Here is an 18,051-nt window from a genome sequence, read left to right on the forward strand (position 1 = left end):
GTATATACACATACTTTGCACTGACTGTAAAGCAGTTTCCTCCTTGCGGTGGCTAACAGGCATACGATGCAGATGTTTGAAGCAAAGTTCTGAAGACGATCTGGCCTACTATACCTTGCTGACAACCTAGTTTCTCCACACAATAATGTTTTGTGAAAGTGTGTGGTGTTGACTAAGTAGCAGCTTTAAAAATATCTGCTAATGGGATGTTAACCAAGAAAGCCGTAGTGTCTCGTTTTTTTCCATGTGGAGTGTGCACTAGGAGTAATGGGAAGTACACATTTAGCTTTAGCACAGCAAGTCTGGATGCACTGAACAATCCACCTTGCAATGTCTGCTTTGGAAATAGATTGATCTTTCTAGCGTTTAGCATTGGCCACCAAATGTTCACTGGTCTTACGAAAAGGTTTAGTCCCATCAACGTAATACATAAGGCACCGGTTTAACATCTCAGATGTGCAATGCTCTTTCTGCTACAGAATCAGGTTGTGGAAAGAATATGTGAAACGGTATGCAAGGCTCTGTGATAGTAAGAGCTTGCAGCTCACTGAAGCACCTGAGCAAAACCATGTTACACCTGAGCAAAACCACTTACCACAAATGGAACTGCAAAGCACAAGTGAAGTGGTTCTAAAGGGAGGACTTCTGGGGGGGTGAAGGGAGGTGTAACCCTTTTGAGTCTGAACACCTTCACCACAAGAAAAATGGTATTCCAAATCCTGCCTTGTAAAGGTGAAGTAGGACCGAAATGGTGTCCTGGACCAAAACCTTTAAGAGATCAAACTGACGGGAGATGCAGAAATTAACAGATCTTTTCCACTTGGTTGCAGAACATGCATTACCTCCTCGCCAGACCTCCCTGTCGCAATCCTTACATACATGAGCGATGGCTCCTCCGGGCAGACATGCCAAGCTGAAACTCCCCTGCTCCCAAAACCTACCCACCAGGCCACACCCACATCCTGTGGCCTATAACCCCTGACCTCCTTCCAATATCCAGTTTTTTTCTGTAGATGCTGGGACGCTCGTGGAATACTCGGTAAGTGTGAACGATCTGCTTCAGCTGCCGTTTTTTGTTGAGTTAAGTCCCTGCTGTATAAGGACGACCGGCGCGCCTGGGGCGTGGTGATGCGGTGTACAGTAGTTGCCTTGCCTTTTCCAAAGGCATTTGTATCCTAATTTCCTCTGGAATTGACTATCTCTGGAGGAAGTTCTTCGGTTGGGGGTGGGGGGTGCAGGGGGATCAGTCAAGGATCGGAGGCTTGGCGTAGGTCCCTGCTGTAGCGGGCCTGCCAAGGGCTCCAATCCAGCTTTGTTGCCGCGCTTCAGCCTGGCATGACTGGTGCGGATTCGCCTCCTCTGCGGTAGAGGGGAACGCGGCGCGCTGCTTGTTACAGGTCAGAGGTGTCTCTGCGGGACTACAGGAGCCTCTGTCTGTTTGTTTTCCTGAGGGCGCCAATTACATTGGCCTGTGTGCGGCAGTGCACGGAAGTGTGTTTCGCAATTACGGAGGCATGGCAAGAATCCCGGTTAAAGAGACCGCTGCGGGCTCCGTTCAGGGGTTTTCTAGGCGCAGGGAGGGCCCGGATCTCAGGAGAGCCTACGCCCATACCACCATAAATATGCCTGATCTCGTCTGTTCTCAGATTTCCAGCAGGGTCGAGCCTGGTTAGTGCCTGGTGGGGAGACTACCTGGGAATATCAGCTGCTGTATGCTACTCTTTATGTACGCCTTCTCTGGGAAGTTCTGGGCTATGTTTTCCCCACGGAATTCGCTGGAGGGGGTTGTTTAAGGTTTTATATGATGGAAGTATGGATTATGCTATTTGATTGGCAGGCAGGGTGGTGTGATTCTCCTGATAGGTAGCGATTGGTTTAGGGATGATGTGGATGGTTTGGATTGGACTGCTTTACTGGTCAATGGGCTGGTAGGATGTGTTTCCTCTGGCTTCTGACTCATCATGGATGGAGTTAAGAGATCAGAGAAGTGTAAGCACCTGGAGGATGAGGTGGTTGCTGTGTTCCACTGCACCTTTCTTGGCGGATGTTCAAAGGATGATTGAGGCCGCTATTTCTGCTGCCTTTCAGGCTAGAGAATCCCTGTGGGCGAAGAAGCAGAAATTGGACACTTCTGTTCCTCTTGATCTGGACGGTGACTCAGGGGATGAGGTGAAGGGTCGGTTTATTCATGGGGCTCACCTTTTTACAGCATGTACGGGACAAATTGTGGTACCCTAATCCCTTGGCGGAGAAGGAGTCTTAAGATTTCTTTGCCAACTATCAAAAACGGGAGCCTGAAATAATTCCTGTCCATAAATCTGTCCAGAATGTGGTGGAGGGGAAATGGAAAGATGTAGATAAACAAGCCTTTTGCCCCGATTTCTGGCTAAGAGTTATCCAATGCTAGGGTTCTCTTCCTTGGTGAAGGTGTATTCCCTGTTGAATGGACTTTCATCTCAGAGCTTGGTTGTTTCCGAGGATGCAGTTCCTTCTGATCCTGAGGATAAACGGGTTGAGGGGGCTTTGAAAAGGTCCTTTGCAGCTTTCAACCTGGCTGTTAGATCGGCAGCATATACCAGTAATCTGGTCCAGTCACTGCTGAAAAGACTGTCAATGTATTTTGGAGCAGCTGCTTCAGGAGGAGGATCCCTCCAACTCCTTGACTATGTTGGAGTAGGGTGACCAACTGGCATTGGTGCAAATTCAGGACAGTGAGTGTAAAAATTCAGGACAAAGGGTCAAAATTCAGGACACAAATTCAGGACAGGAGGTCAAAATTCAGGACAAAACTTCAGGACAATAGGTACGTTTTACAGACACATCAGAGGTCGCACAATAGTATATAAGTAAGCCCAGCCATTTCCAAACATATTCAACCATTTGCAAACCTATCCATCATGTATTCTTCCATCTATCACTTCATTCATCCATCCCTTCATCCATCCCCTCATCCATCCTTTCACTCATCCTCCATTATCCATCCATCCATCCACCCTTTCACCCTATCCATCTGTACACTTATCCATCCACTCTTCATCCCATCTATGCATTCACTCATCCATTCAGCCATTTACCCTTTCACCAATCCAGCCATCCTTTCACTTACTAATCCTTCCACCATCCACTCTTTTAGTCATCCATCCATCCTGCCTTTCGCTCTCCATTGACCCTTTCACTTAACCATCCTTGCTTCCACCCACCCATCCACCCACCCACCCATCCATCCACTCATTCACTCATGAATCCATCCATTGACCATATCATTCATCCATCTATCATTTCACTCCTTCACACATCTATTCATCCTTTTGTCCATCTACCCTACCTTTCACTCACTCATCCATCCTTACATCCACCCTTTCACTCATATGTCCATTAATTCACCCTTGCACTTATCAATCCATCCATCCATCATTTCACTCATCCACCTACCCACCCATCATCCACCCAACAATCCACCCACCCACCCACCCATCCAGCCATCCTTTCACCCACCATCCAATCCACTGATCCATCCTTTCACCCACCCACCATCCACCCACCCACTCATCCATCCATCCTTTCACCCACCCACTCATCATCCATCCATCCTTTCACCCACCCATCCTCCATCCATCCTTTCACCCACCCATCCTCCATCCATCCATCCTTTCACCCACCCATCATCCATCCATCCATCCATCCATCCTTCCCCTCATCATCCATCCATCCATCCTCCCCCTCATCATCCATCCATCCTTCCCCTCATCATCCATCCATCCATCCTTCCCCTCATCATCATCTACCATCCTTTTCCCTCATCATCCATCCATCCCTTTCCCTCATCATCCATCCATCCATCCTTCCCCTCATCATCCATCCATCCTTTCACCCACCCCCTCATCATCCATCTATTCCCTCATCATCCATCCTTTCACCCACCCCCTCATCATCCATCCATCCACCTTCCCCTCATCATCCATCCCTTCACCCACCCCCTCATCATCCATCCATCCTTCCCCTCATCATCCATCCTTCCCCTCATCATCCATCCATCCATCCTTTCACCCACCCATCCATCCATCCATCCATCCATCCATCATTCCCCTCCTTCCATCCCCTTATCCATCCATCCATCCTTCCTCTCATCCATCCATCCATCCTTCCCCTCATCATCCATCCTTCCTTCCCCTCATCATCCATCCTTCCTTCCCCTCATCCATCCTTCCCCTCATGCATCCATCCTTCCCCTCATGCATCCTCCTTTCATCCATCATCCACCCTTCCCCTCAACCATCCATCCATCCCATCCATTTATCCTTCCCCTCATCCATCCATCCATCCATCCATCCCCTCCATCCATCCATCCATCCATCCATCCTTCTCCTCATCCATCATCCTTCCCCTCATCCATCTTTCCCCTCATCCATCATCCAACTACCCTTCCACCCATACATCCAGCTATTTACATTTTCTCTCCATCCTTCCCCTCACTCATCAAGCCATCCATCCTCTCTCATTATCCATTTGTTCAATCTTCCATTCATCCATTCACCCTTTCACTAATTCATCCAGCCATTCACCCATCCCTTCACTTACTTACTCGCCCACCTTTCCATATTAATTTTGAGCTGAGCCCTTTAGAGAAGAGGCCCATCAAGAACTTCACCATCGCTGCAGGGGCCGTTCCAGGACTGGGACAGAAGCCACCCAGGGCGGAGACAGGATCCACCACAGGGGGGGACAAGAGCCATCACAGGCGGGGTGGACTGGAGCCACAACATGGGGGGAGGGCAGGAGCCATCACTGAGGGGAGGGCAGGAGCCATCACAGGAGAGGAAACAGGATCCACCAGGGTGGGCATGCAGTATTCTAGTATCATCTTGGGCTCCTCGCCCCCTCCTGCACAAGACAACGAGAAGACAGGCTCTCTGTCCAAAATGCCACCCCCCACTGTGATGTACAGTACTTACAGGAGATACTCTAAGAGAACTGACTGAACTGATTTTCCTCCATACTTTGTTAATCAGTGTGGGTGCGATTGTGCCATTTCTTTATTGTATTACATTATAGACTGCATGTCTGAAGAACCGAGGTTTGCTTACAATTTAGTGACAGTAATTAAGCTCGGTGAAGAGAAGCACATGCTGCCGCGGGGTAATCAGGGGTGTAATCTGCCCTAGTCTAGGATGTTTGGGGCCCTGGGTAGAAATGGAATGGGTGAGCCCCCCTCTAAATAGCAGAGACATGATGCATTCAGGGCTGTTTGCATGTGAATAGATGTCGCTGCTCCTGAACCTGCAGCCCCTCCCTCTCAGTCACCTTCGAAGCACCTCTTAACAGGTCATCAAGGGCTGGAGGTGTGAGGGTTGCCACCCCGGTGTGCCTCTCCAATGCTGCGGGGTATCTGAGGAGCGTTGGTGCAGCATCGGAGTGAAGAAGGGAGGTGGGTGCAAGCTGTGCCGGCTTTTGGGCGGGGCAATCGGTGCCCTGTTAAAATGACGGACAAATGGCATCCGTTAAAGAATCCTTCACGGACAACGGACAGACGGCCGAAATTACGGACTGTCCGTGAAATTTACGGACGGTTGGTCACCCTATGGGAGCAGCATTTATGTTTTTTGTTAGACTTATCATTGGATTCCCTTAGTGCTTTGGCTGCAGTGGCTGGGGCCTTGGTGGTGGCTATGCGGCAATTGTGGCTTAAGTCCTGGAACGCGGAGGCAGCTCAAAAGAATGCGCTGATGAAAATTCCTTTTACAGGCTCCAAACTGTTTGGGGATCCATTGAAGGCTCAGATTAAGAAAATGGCAGAGGACAAGAAGTTGTTTGCTCCAGTCCACCCTACACAGAAGGGGAAGTTTGCTGGCTATAAGAGGGCATTTGGGCAGGCGCTCCAGTCGAAAATGGTAGCTCAGCCCTTTCGAGGTAGGGGACTTGGCAGGGGTGTCCCTTCCTTCCAAAAATCCCAGGGTCAGCATTTAAATTCGGGTACATCAAGTCAGTCTAAATCTGGACTATTCGGTGTTTCGGGAAGGATGGCCCAGTTGGGGGTCACCTCAGGAACTTTTTGCTGGTCTGGGATGAGTTCGTCAGGGATCAGTGGGTCCTGCAGATTGTTAGACTGGGGTATCGTATAGAGTTTGCAGAGCCCCCCGGGGAGGTGTTCCATGCTACCCCTGTTCCCAAAGCTCCAGTAAAATATCAGGCTCTGTTGGATTGGGTTCAGGACCTGATGAATAAGGGGGCCATTGTGAAGGTCCCTGTAGAGCAATGGGGGAAAGGGGCTTACTCTATCCTGTTTCTGATCAGGAAGCCCAAAGGAGACTACCGTCCTGTGTAGGATTTAAAAGCTGTGAATTTGTGCATTCCTCGCCGGACCTTCAAGAAGGGGACTCTCCAGTTGATTCTGCCCTTCCTTTCCGTGGGAGACTTTCCCATGTCTCTGGATGTGACGGATGCTTATTTTCATGTGCCAGTTCACAGGGACTCGCAGCGGTTTCTGAGGTTTTGTGTGGGCGGTGACCATTTCCAGTTTCAGGTACTGCTTTTGGTCTCTCTGCTTCGCCTAGGGTGTTTACTAAGGTGTACCTCACAGGTTGACTCTGGTGAAAGAACTGGGGAGGGTATTGGCCTCTCCCGCTTCCACTGCTTGACAGTGGTTGAGAATGCAGGGGTTGATGGCTAAGACAGTCATGATTGTTCCTTGGGCCTGTTTACACTTGTACCTCCTGGTTAATCATATCCTGAGCTATTGATGTCCGAGGTCTCAGGGTTACCAACAGTTGATTCTGGGGGGACAGGTGGGTCTCTGGGAGTTAGCCTGGTGGTCGGATGTGGGTATGTCATGAAAGGCTCTGCGTTTGTCCCCCAGGAACAGATGATTCTGATGACGGATGCCAGAGAGCTGGGTTGGGGGCTGCGATTGCTCGAGATTCAGTTCAGGGGATCTGGTCGGCCCAGGAGGCCCGGATGTCTTCCAACTAGAGGGAGTTGAAGGCCGTACAGTTGGCCCTGGTTCATTTTCTTCCTTGGGTCCTGCAACAGGATGTTCTGTTGCGGACGGACAACATGGTGATGATGTGGTATGTCAATAACCAGGGGAGTGCAAAAGTAGATTTATTGAACTTGTTAGCTGAGCAGATTTGCCAGTGGGCCACAATGAATTTGTTGTCACTGAGGGCGTTGCCTCTGCCTGGGGTGTTGAACTCTGAAGCAGATCGTTTGAGCAGGTTGTTTCCTTCCCTGTCAGAAATGTGATTGGATCGCAGGGTGTTTGGGGTGCTCATGCAGATGTGTGGGGTGCCCGAGGTGGACCTGTTTGCAACCCCGGAGAACGCTTTGAGGGAGAGGTTTTGCTCTCTGTGCTAGTCGGAGACTGTTTGGAGGGTGGATGCTCAGTCCTTTCAGTGGGGGGCGGGTTTGATGTATGCCTTTCCTCCGATTGGTTTGATTCAGAGGGTTCTTCTGAAGGTCAAGTTGGATAGGGCCTCTGTGATCCTGGTGGCTCTGGTCTGGAGCAGGTGGCTTTGGTTTCCTCTGTTACAGTTGGTGGTGAGGCCTTGCTGGAGGCTTCCTGTGGCCCCCTGCCCCCTGCCTCTGTCGTTTCCAGCTCTGTCTTGGGAGTGTCTGGTCAGGTTGTAACTGGCAGGCTAGTTTTTGAAAGGATGAACCTGGTGGCTTCGGTGTGTACTCCTGAGGTGGCTCTCTTTATTAAGCAATCACATAGGCTTTCTACCTCTAAATCTTATGCCGGGCATTGGGTATCCTTTCAGGGTTGGTGTGCTGATAAGGGCTGTTCTGCCTTGGCTGTGGAACCTGTGCATGTCTTGCGCTTTCTGAAGGATGGATTTGAATTGGGCTTGGCTGTTTCCTCTTTAAGGGCTCAGTGGGCAGCTGTGAACGCTTTTCAAGGTCCTACCTGTGAGGTGGTTGTGCCTTTGGTGTCCCGGCTGTTGAGGAGGAGTTTTCTCAGGGAGCCTGTGGTTAGGTTCTTGGTTCCGGGTTGGGACCTCCCGTTGGTGTTGAGGGTGTTGCAGTCTGCTCCTTTTGACCTGCTGGAGGTTTCCCTGCGGTTTTTTACTATCAAGGTGGTTTTCCTGGTCGCTATTACCTCGGCCAGAACGGTTGGGGAATTGGGCTCATTACTGTGTTAGGAGCCTTTTTTGAAGTGCTATCCGGATTGGGTGGTACTCTGGCCTGACCCTTCTTTTGTTCCTAAAGTTCCCACCTCTTTTCACTGCTCTGAGGAGCTGGTGCTGCCTGTTTTGTGTCCTGATCATCAGTCTGAGGAGGAGATGCGGCTGCACTGTTTGATTGTTAAGCGTGCTCTTGGGATGTACCTAGTTTGTACCCTCCCGTTTTGTAAGGTGGATTCCCTTGTTGTTATTTTTGGCCTTGTGGGTCAAGGTCTGAAGCCTTCTGTGACTACTCTCAGCGCTCCGTCCATCATCCCCTTTTGTATCGCTTGGTTCGCCCTAAGTGTGGCAGGGTATGCTCAGACGTGAGTCCCTTGTTCACTTGGCCACTGGATTCAAGATAGCCTGGCTGATGAGGATTATGAATCCGAAACCGGTCCCAGGATGCTTGTTTCCGGTCCAGGGAAGACATGGCTTGGCAGTTTGGGCTGGACTGTTCCCATAAGGCACAGGGTCAGACTGATTTGCATACAGCCATGTCTGAACTGGGGTGGCTGAGTTATGTTATGTTATGTTAGTAACTTTTATTCAGCGCACAGCTGCCCCAGCGAAGGGGCGTCCTGGCGCCTGATCCAGTACCACAACACAACAAATCACCGCTGAAAAGAAACACGATCAATCAACAGAGGTGAACAAATAGGTTTTAATCGCGCGTCTGAAAAGAGTCAGGCTATTAAGGGCACGGATGTGGACAGGAAGGGAGTTCCATAATCCAGCCTCCATGACTCGAAATGAACGGCCACCCATCCTACTCAGTCTGAATCTAGGCGCACTCACTAGATGAAGAGATTCCGACCTGAGAGACCGCCTGGGAACATACGGGGAGACAAGACCCACCAAGGCAGGAGGTGACGAAAATTTCAAGATCTTGAATGTCAGACAGAGTGCCTTGAATTTAATTCTCTGTCTGACCGGCAGCCAATGAAGGGAGGTTAAAACTGCAGATACAGAGCACCGTCTCGGGAGGCCCACAATGGCCCGCGCAGCGGCATTCTGCACCCTCTGCAGTCTGGTGGCCTCGGCCTGGTTGACACCAAGCAACAGAGCACTCCCATAGTCCAGCCGAGAGAGAATCACGGCTTGGACCACCAGTTGCCGAGTTGGGGGGTTGAAGAATTTGAGGACTGGTCTCAGTCCTCGCAGAATACCATAGCAGGTAGCTGCAATCTTCTTAGTATGGCTGGTAAAAGAGAGATTGGAATCCAGCCAGACCCCCAAGTTCTTTACTTCGGCCGCTGGGATGGGAGTCATCCCCAATTCAATAGGCCACCATTGATCACCCCACAGTTCCGCTTGCTTTCCTAAGATTAGGACTTCGGTTTTCTTAGCGTTTAACTGCAAGCAGTTAGTACGCATCCAATTCGCCACGGCTAAAAGCCCTGCGCGAAACCTGGGGGCAGTCACCTCAGGGTCCCCACTGAGTGTCACCGCCAGCTGCGTGTCGTCGGCATACGATGTCATAGTTAAGCCAGTTTGTCTGACGACAGCAGCCAGCGGTTTCACATACAGGTTAAACAAAGTGGGGCTAAGCGCAGAGCCCTGAGGTACTCCTAGTCCCAAAGAGTGGAAAGAGGACTGACCAGGTGGAATGGCCACTTTAAAAAACCGGTCCGAAAGGAAGGAGCGGAACCATTGAAGAGCTTTCCCCTCAAGACCCACTTCCTCCAGCCTCCGCAGCAGAATGTCATGAGACACCGTGTCGAATGCGGCGCTCAGGTCTAACAAAAGGAGCGCCGCTGTCTGCCCCGCATCCAGCACCGAACGCAGATGTTCGCTCATAAAGAGCAGCGCAGTTTCGGTGCTGTGTTGTGCGCGAAAACCATTCTGACTCTCGTCAAGAATATTATTGCGAGAGAGATGGGCAGACAAGATGGAATTTACGTGTGCCTCAGTGACCTTGGCGGTCCAGGGCAGGAGGGAGATGGGGCGGTAGTTCTCAGGTAACAGAGGGTCAAGACTAGGCTTCTTCAAAATGGGGCTGACCACTGCTTGCTTCCAGGAGGCAGGAACCACGCCCTCAGCTAGTGAGAGGTTGATCAACTCCAAAATCGGCTCACGGCATAGAGGCGGGAGAAGGGTAATAAACTCTGGCTTCAAAGGGTCTAGAGGAGAGCCAGATTTGATTTTGAGGCTCAGAGTATCAAACGCCTCAGCCGATAAAGCAGGTAAGGAGGACAGAGGTTCGCAATCCGAAACTCTTACAGCCCTGGGCTCGTCATCTTGCACAGATGGCAAAAACCCTCGGTAGATTACCCGCACCTTCTCCACGAAAAAGGATGCCAAGCTTTCACAGTGGGAGTCCGTGCAGATTGCTAGCGAGGTGGCCTGTTTACCCATCAGATCTTTAAGCACCTTGAATATTAATTTAGATGGGTTGGGGCTGTTTGAAAACTCAGAGGCATAATATGCCGCCCGGGCGTGACAGATAGCTCTGTGATAGATCTTAAGCTGGGTGAAAAACAGTGATTTTAATGTGGGCTCGAAGGATTTCCTCCACGCCCTCTCAGCTTGCCGGCAAGTTCTCTTGAGCTCGGCAAGGGTCTCATTATACCATGGGCTGCGAGTTTTAGCATGACATTTCGACCAGCGCATTGGTATAAGAGAATCAAGAGCAGTATGGACCCAGTTACAGAACTGTTCGTATCCCTGTTCCACATTCGACAGGATGCCCAAGGGCTGAGCCTCCAAGATTTTAACGAATTCCTCCATTTTAAGCTTACGCCAGTTTCTTTTCAGGGTCAGCCTGTCTACAGGTTTAAATTGTTGGTCATCCAGGGGACATGACACTTTAACCAACAGATGATCAGTCCAGCCCACCACCATCGGGTCAGATACCCTAGCCCGAACCAAGGTGGTAAAGAACGGGTCAAGGATATGACCTCCTATATGCGTGGGGGCGGTTACTAGTTGGTTCAGTTGCATGGCTTCAAGGTCCGCTATCAAGGAGCTAATAGGTAAAGAAGACGTCTGGTCAAGATGTATATTCAGATCGCCAATGATGTTAAAGTTAGCATATTTAAAAGCTGACGAGTTAACCAAGTCAACGAGAGCGGCCTTGAAGACCGTGTCATTCCCTGGCGGGCGATAAATAAGCAGGCCACTAAAAGTGAACTGATGACTGACAGTGACCTTAAAAGAGGCGCTCTCGCACATCGGCAGATCAAGAGCTTTCCAATCCGCCGGGAAGCAAGATTTTATCGCCATGGCTATACCTCCTCCTCTAGAAGTACGGTTCAAAGTAAACACCGTATAGGTGGAAGGAAAAGACAGATTTATTATGGCAGAGTCGGTGTCCTGTAACCAGGTCTCAGTGAGAAAAATAAGGTCAGGTGAGTCCTTATCAATCATATCACGAAGGGACTGATGGTGCTTGACCAATGATCTCACATTAAGGCTCCATATACTAATTGCTCGCTCAGAGTAGTCAATACGAGTGTGTGGAGTAGATCTTACAGTGGAGCACACCCCAATGGGGGAATCCAAAGAGAAACTGCCACAGGGACAGACATGAGGGCCCGAAAGAGGGAGCACCCGATCATGTGTACAAGCCAATAAACCGTCCCTAATGAAGAGGAGATCGGCGCGATTGTACCTGAACGGCGCGATGGAATCCATGATGAGATAAGAGCAGAGAGCCAGAGTCCCGCGCCCGCACCCGCTACCTCGACGCGGACGAGCGCAGACGGGCAGGACTCTGGCACGACTCCGGCACAGCGCAGGCGTCACCACTGCGCGTCCCGCTGCGCGGGAGAGGACGACTTTAAATAGGCGTGTCAAAAGTCAGCTCGAGCGTGGGGACGCTCCAAGATGGCGCCCACAGGAAGTAGTACTCACCCAACCTAAAATGGCGCCCACTGAAATCCACCCCAGGACCCGGACCCGCCAAATAGCGGTGAACGTTCCACAAAATTATGTTGCAAGTGAGAGGACTTGAGCCCAGACAAAAGCGGTGAGTTAAAAGCAGGGGATACTACAAATTAAAAGTAAAAACGAAATACAATAAAGGTACAGTTTTAAAAAGTGCAGCGCACTGGCAGCGCGACCTGCGCAAATGCAGCAAAGGATCTAAGCAGGAAGCGCACGAGTCCGCCTTAAATAGGCGTGTCAAAAGTCAGCTCGAGCGTGGGGACGCTCCAAGATGGCGCCCACAGGAAGTAGTACTCACCCAACCTAAAATGGCGCCCACTGAAATCCACCCCGGGACCCGGACCCGCCAAATAGCGGTGAACGTTCCACAAAATTATGTTGCAAGTGAGAGGACTTGAGCCCTGACAAAAGCGGTGAGTTAAAAGCAGGGGATACTACAAATTAAAAGTAAAAACGAAATACAATAAAGGTACAGTTTTAAAAAGTGCAGCGCACTGGCAGCGCAACCTGCGCAAATGCAGCAAAGTGAACTAAAGAATGGTGATGGATTAAACCCAGATCAGTTGACTGGGGGTGAGTGTTTGATTTGTTCAAGCGCTCCGTCCATCATCCCCTTTTGTATCGCTTTGTTCGCCCTAAGTGTGGCAGGGTATGCTCAGACGCGAGTCCCTTGTTCACTTGGCCACTGGGTTCAAGATAGCCTGGCTGATGAGGATTATGAATCCGAAACCGGTCCCAGGATGCTTGTTTCCGGTCCAGGGAAGACATGGCTTGGCAGTTCGGGCTGGACTGTTCCCATAAGGCACAGGGTCAGACTGATTTGCATACAGCCATGTCTGAGCTGGGGTGGCTGAGTGAACTAAAGAATGGTGATGGATTAAACCCAGATCAGTTGACTGGGGGTGAGTGTTTGATTTGTTCAAGCGCTCCGTCCATCATCCCCTTTTGTATCGCTTTGTTCGCCCTAAGTGTGGCAGGGTATACTCAGACGTGAGTCCCTTGTTCACTTGGCCACTGGATTCAAGATAGCCTGGCTGATGAGGATTATGAATCCGAAACCGGTCCCAGGATGCTTGTTTCCGGTCCAGGGAAGACATGGCTTGGCAGTTCGGGCTGGACTGTTCCCATAAGGCACAGGGTCAGACTGATTTGCATACAGCCATGTCTGAACTGGGGTGGCTGAGTGAACTAAAGAATGGTGATGGATTAAACCCAGATCAGTTGACTGGGGGTGAGTGTTTGATTTGTTCAAGCGCTCCGTCCATCATCCCCTTTTGTATCGCTTTGTTCGCCCTAAGTGTGGCAGGGTATGCTCAGAAGCGAGTCCCTTGTTCACTTGGCCACTGGATTCAAGATAGCCTGGCTGATGAGGATTATGAATCCGAAACCGGTCCCAGGATGCTTGTTTCCGGTCCAGGGAAGACATGGCTTGGCAGTTCGGGCTGGACTGTTCCCATAAGGCACAGGGTCAGACTGATTTGCATACAGCCATGTCTGAACTGGGGTGGCTGAGTGAACTAAAGAATGGTGATGGATTAAACCCAGATCAGTTGACTGGGGGTGAGTGTTTGATTTGTTCAAGCGCTCCGTCCATCATCCCCTTTTGTATCGCTTTACTCTCAGTGGGTGGCTGAGGTGGGCTATCTTGGCAGCTTATGAATCCAGTAGAGTGCTGGTGCCTGGGTCTGTGCAGGGGCGGTCGAATCGGGGAATGGCTGCTTCCTGGGCTTGTTTCCATGGGGATTCTATGGCGGAGATCTGCAAGGCTGCCATATGGAGTGCTCCCCACACCTTTATGTCCCATTATCGCCAGGTGATGGGTGGTGTTGGGTCTGCCTGCTTAGGGGACGCTGTGTTGCGTTCTGTGCATGGGGTGTAACTTTCCTTTTTATTGTTCTAATACAGTTTGTCTGCAGCTCGGTTGTTGAAGCCAATGCTTACTTGAGTATCTGCTCATGTAAGCAAGGACTTTGACAGGGAGGTCTGGCAAGGAGGTAATGACCAGTTACTTTCTGGTAATATTCATTACTCCGAGTTGTTGACCTCCCCATCACAGTCCTGGTTCCCATCCCACCCTCCCTGTTTCGGCTTCTTGTGTTTTGTAGTGCCGGATGTTGGAAGGTAAGGTCAGGGGTTATGGGCCACAGGATGTGGGCGTGGCCTGGAGAGTAGGGATGGTAGCTGGGGAGTTTTAGCTTGGGATTTCTGCAGGGAGGAGCTATCCCTCATGTGTGTAAGGACTGTGACGGGGAGGTCTAAGACTCGTAGTAATGACTATTATTAGTAAGTAACCGGTTATGAGTATCAAGCCTACATGCCTCACATAAAATGAGCAAACACTCCTGTTGGAGGTGTAAGCATCCAGATTCTAGGACATCCGGTGCCAGATGGCAAGGATGAACCACCTGGTGTCTGGGTGTCTTATTTGACCATGTTGTTGAGTGAGAAAGTTTGGCCCGACTAAGTTTCTCTTGTGGGCTGACCAATATCTTCCATTTTAATAGAGGGGGGCCCTGAAACTCGAATAAAGGTAGAGAATAACAGGAGAACTAGACAGGCTACTCATACAAAGATTCTCTACCTGAATAAATCAATAAGCGCTATATGTCGCAGATGAACAAGTTACTTACCTTCGGTAACGCTTTTTCTGGTAGATGCAGTATCTGCCTGTGGATTCCTCACCTTGTGAATATCCCCCTTGCGTCAGCAACGTTTGGAAAATTCTTCGTAGCACGCCGGCGTGGACGACATCATAGGAACACGGCATCGCGCGCGACTCCGTCTGACGTCACCGACTCCTTATTAGGCCTACGTCGGCGTGATCACATCGTTCCGCCCTTTTTTCCGTGCCTTCGAGGCACCCGGACGGACCAATGACAGCAAATATACATATATACAGTGTACATGGTACATGCAAATCAGAACAGCACAAATAATGCGCAGCAAAGGTATCAAAAACCCAATATATATACAAATAAAACCAGGTATAGCAGAGCGGACAACGGGGAGGCTGGTGGGTCAGTGAGGAATCCACAGGCAGATACTGTATCTACCAGAAAAAGCGTTACCGAAGGTAAGTAACTTGTTCTTCTGATAGATACATCTGCCTTGTGGATTCCTCACCTTGTGAATACAGTCCCACAGCAGTCCCCACTCCCGGAGGAGGGTGGCCACTCTGCTATACCAGGAAATCTTGGAGGACAGAACGCGCAAAGTGGCCGTCCCTCCTCACCTCGGTATCCAAGCAGTAATGCTTCGCGAAAGTGTGGAGGGAGGCCCAAGTCGCGGCTCTACAAATGTCCTCAACAGATACACCTCTAGACAATGCAGAAGTAGCAGACCTTGCCCTGGTAGAATGAGCTCTTATACCCTCAGGAGGGTCCTTACCCGCCAGGGAGTAGCAAATCTTGATGCACAGGATTATCCACCTGGAAAGTGTGGCTTGTGCACCGCTCTGCCCTTCCGACAGTCAGCAAAACCAACAAACAGCTGGTCGTCCATCCGGAAGTCTTTAGTTCTGTCCAGATAAAAAGACACCGCCCTCTTAGGGTCCAGACGGTGCAGTCTCTCTTCCTCCTTGGAAGGGTGAGGGGGAGGATAGAAGGTAGGAAGGGTAATGGATTGCCCTAGATGGAAGGGAGTTACCACCTTAGGCAGAAAAGCAGCCCTGGTCCTGAGTACCATTCGATCAACATGAATGGTCAGGAATGGGGGCTTAGAACTAAGAGCTTGAAGCTCACTCACCCTCCTTGCCGAGGTGATCGCAACTTAGAAGACCGTCTTGAAAGAAAAAGCCTCATGGGACACTTGTGTAAGGGTTCGAAGGGAGAACCCACCAAGAAAGTTAAGACAAGATTTAAGTCCCACTGAGGCACAATAAAAGGAGAAGGGGGGAACTTATTTGTGAGGCCCTTCAGAAACCTCAAAACCACTGGAGATTTAAAAAGAGACGGCTGGCCCTGCAAGCAGAGAAATGCCGATAACGCCGAAAGGTAACCTTTGACTGTGGCAACAGCAAATCCCTGCTGCGCCAAAGAGAGAGCAAACTGCAAAATATCAGACAGATGAGCCCTCAAAGGGTCAACATCCTTCTCCCTACACCAAACAACAAATTTAGACCATCTATACGAATAGATGGACTTGGTGGAGTCACGCCTGGCCGAAAGAATGACATCCACCACATCGTGAGGGAGAGAAAAAGAGTTCAGGTTGCCCCGTTCAATCTCCATGCATGAAGGTGTAATGTCTGGAGGTGGGGGTGTAGAACCTGCCCCTCCATCTGAGAGAGGAGATCTACCCTGCGAGGGAGACGGAGCGGCGGGTGAGAGTAGAGGTGGAATAGGTCCGTGTACCACACCCTTCTTGGGCAATCCGGGGCGACCAATATGACTTGGTCCCGGTCCTGGCGAATCTTCCTCAGAACCCGAGGAATTAAGGTTATGGGAGGAAACGTGTAAAGGAGTTGACTTTACCAACTCAACTGAAACGCGTCCCCCAGTGCTCCTTGCATCGGATACTGGAGACTGCAGAATGACAGGCAGTGAGCATTCTCGCGAGTGGCGAACAGGTCCACCCGAGGAGTCCCCCACATCTGAAAGATGTCGTGAACAACCTCCGGATGGAGCCTCCACTCGTGGTCGGCAGAGAACTGCCGACTGAGAACGTCTGCACGTACGTTCAGACCTCCGGCCAGATGATTTGCCATCAGAAAAATCCGATGGTCCTGAACCCAGGACCAGTGACGCAGAGCCTATCTGCAGAGACACCGCGACCCTACTCCTCCCTGCTTGTTGATATACCACATCGCGGTCGTGTTGTCCGCCAGGACTTGAACCGACTGACCGCGAAGGGAAGGGAGGAAGGCCTTGAGCACCAGACGTATCGCCCGCAACTCTAGAAGGTTGATGTGAAGCAACCTTTCCTCTGGAGACCAAAGACCCTTGACCTCCAGATCCCCCAGATGAGCACCCCACCCGAGAGTGGATGCATCCGTTATCACTGTGGCAACCGATGGAGGCAGTTGGAAAGGCTTTCCTTGAGACAGATTGCCTTCCACGCCCCACCAAGACAGATCCACTGCAGTTTCTCTGGAGATCCTCACTGACTCCCTGAGATCTCCGTTGTGCTGATACCACTGCCTGCGGAGGCACCACTGGAGTGCCCTCATGTGCCAGCGTGCATGGTTGACCAACAGAATGCAAGAAGCCATCAGACTGAGCAGACTAAGGACCTTCAGGACTGGAACGACCGCTCCATTGTAGAATAAAGGAATCATTTCTTGTATGTCGCGAATCCTTTGAGGAGGAGGGAATGCACGGCATACGGAAGTGTCCAGTACCGCACCTATGAACAGGTTGCGCTGGGAGGGCACCAGGTGAGACTTGGGTACATTTATCGAAAAACCCAACCTGTGCAACAACTGAGTTGTCTCTTGCAGATGAAGGAGCACCTTCTCTGGCGACTCTGCTTTGATCAGCCAGTCGTCCAGATACGGAAATACAGGCATTCCTGACCCCCTGCGATGTGCCGCCACCACTGCCATCCCCTTGGTGAAAACTCGAGGCGCAGTAGTAAGTCCAAACTGAAGGACCGCAAACTGGTAGTGTTGCGATCCCACCGTAAAACGGAGATACTTCCTGTGCGACTTCAGGATGGGGATGTGGAAATAAGCATCCTGCAAGTCGATCGACACCATCCAGTCTTCTTCCAACGGCGCTTGAAGAACCTGCGCAAGAGTGAGCATCTTGAACTTTTCCTGTTTCAGATACAAGTTCAAGATCCTGAGATCCATGATTGGACGAAGTCTGTCATCCTTTTTGGGGATCAGGAAATACCGGGAGTAGCACCCCTGACCCCTCTCCTGCTCCGGAACCACCTCTATCGCACCCTTTCTGAACAGTGCCAGGACTACTTCCTGCAGGAGAAGCAGGTGATCCTCCAAACAATAACCTTGGCAAGGAGGGTAATTGGGAGGGAACTCCTGGAAAGGAAGTGCATACCCATTTTC

The 18,051-nt window shown here is 50.6% G+C and overlaps 1 protein-coding gene across 3 annotated transcripts in view; it reads right to left on the reverse strand.

The window, feature by feature from the left end:
- The window catches only part of RHOT1 (ras homolog family member T1), a 688,574-nt gene that overhangs the window by 94,930 nt on the left and 575,593 nt on the right, over positions 1 to 18,051 (reverse strand). The gene's annotated exons all lie outside the window — the stretch shown is intronic.

The sequence above is a fragment of the Lissotriton helveticus genome, chromosome 7 (genome assembly GCF_964261635.1).
Source record: "Lissotriton helveticus chromosome 7, aLisHel1.1, whole genome shotgun sequence".
NCBI classification, from domain to species: Eukaryota; Metazoa; Chordata; class Amphibia; order Caudata; family Salamandridae; genus Lissotriton; species Lissotriton helveticus.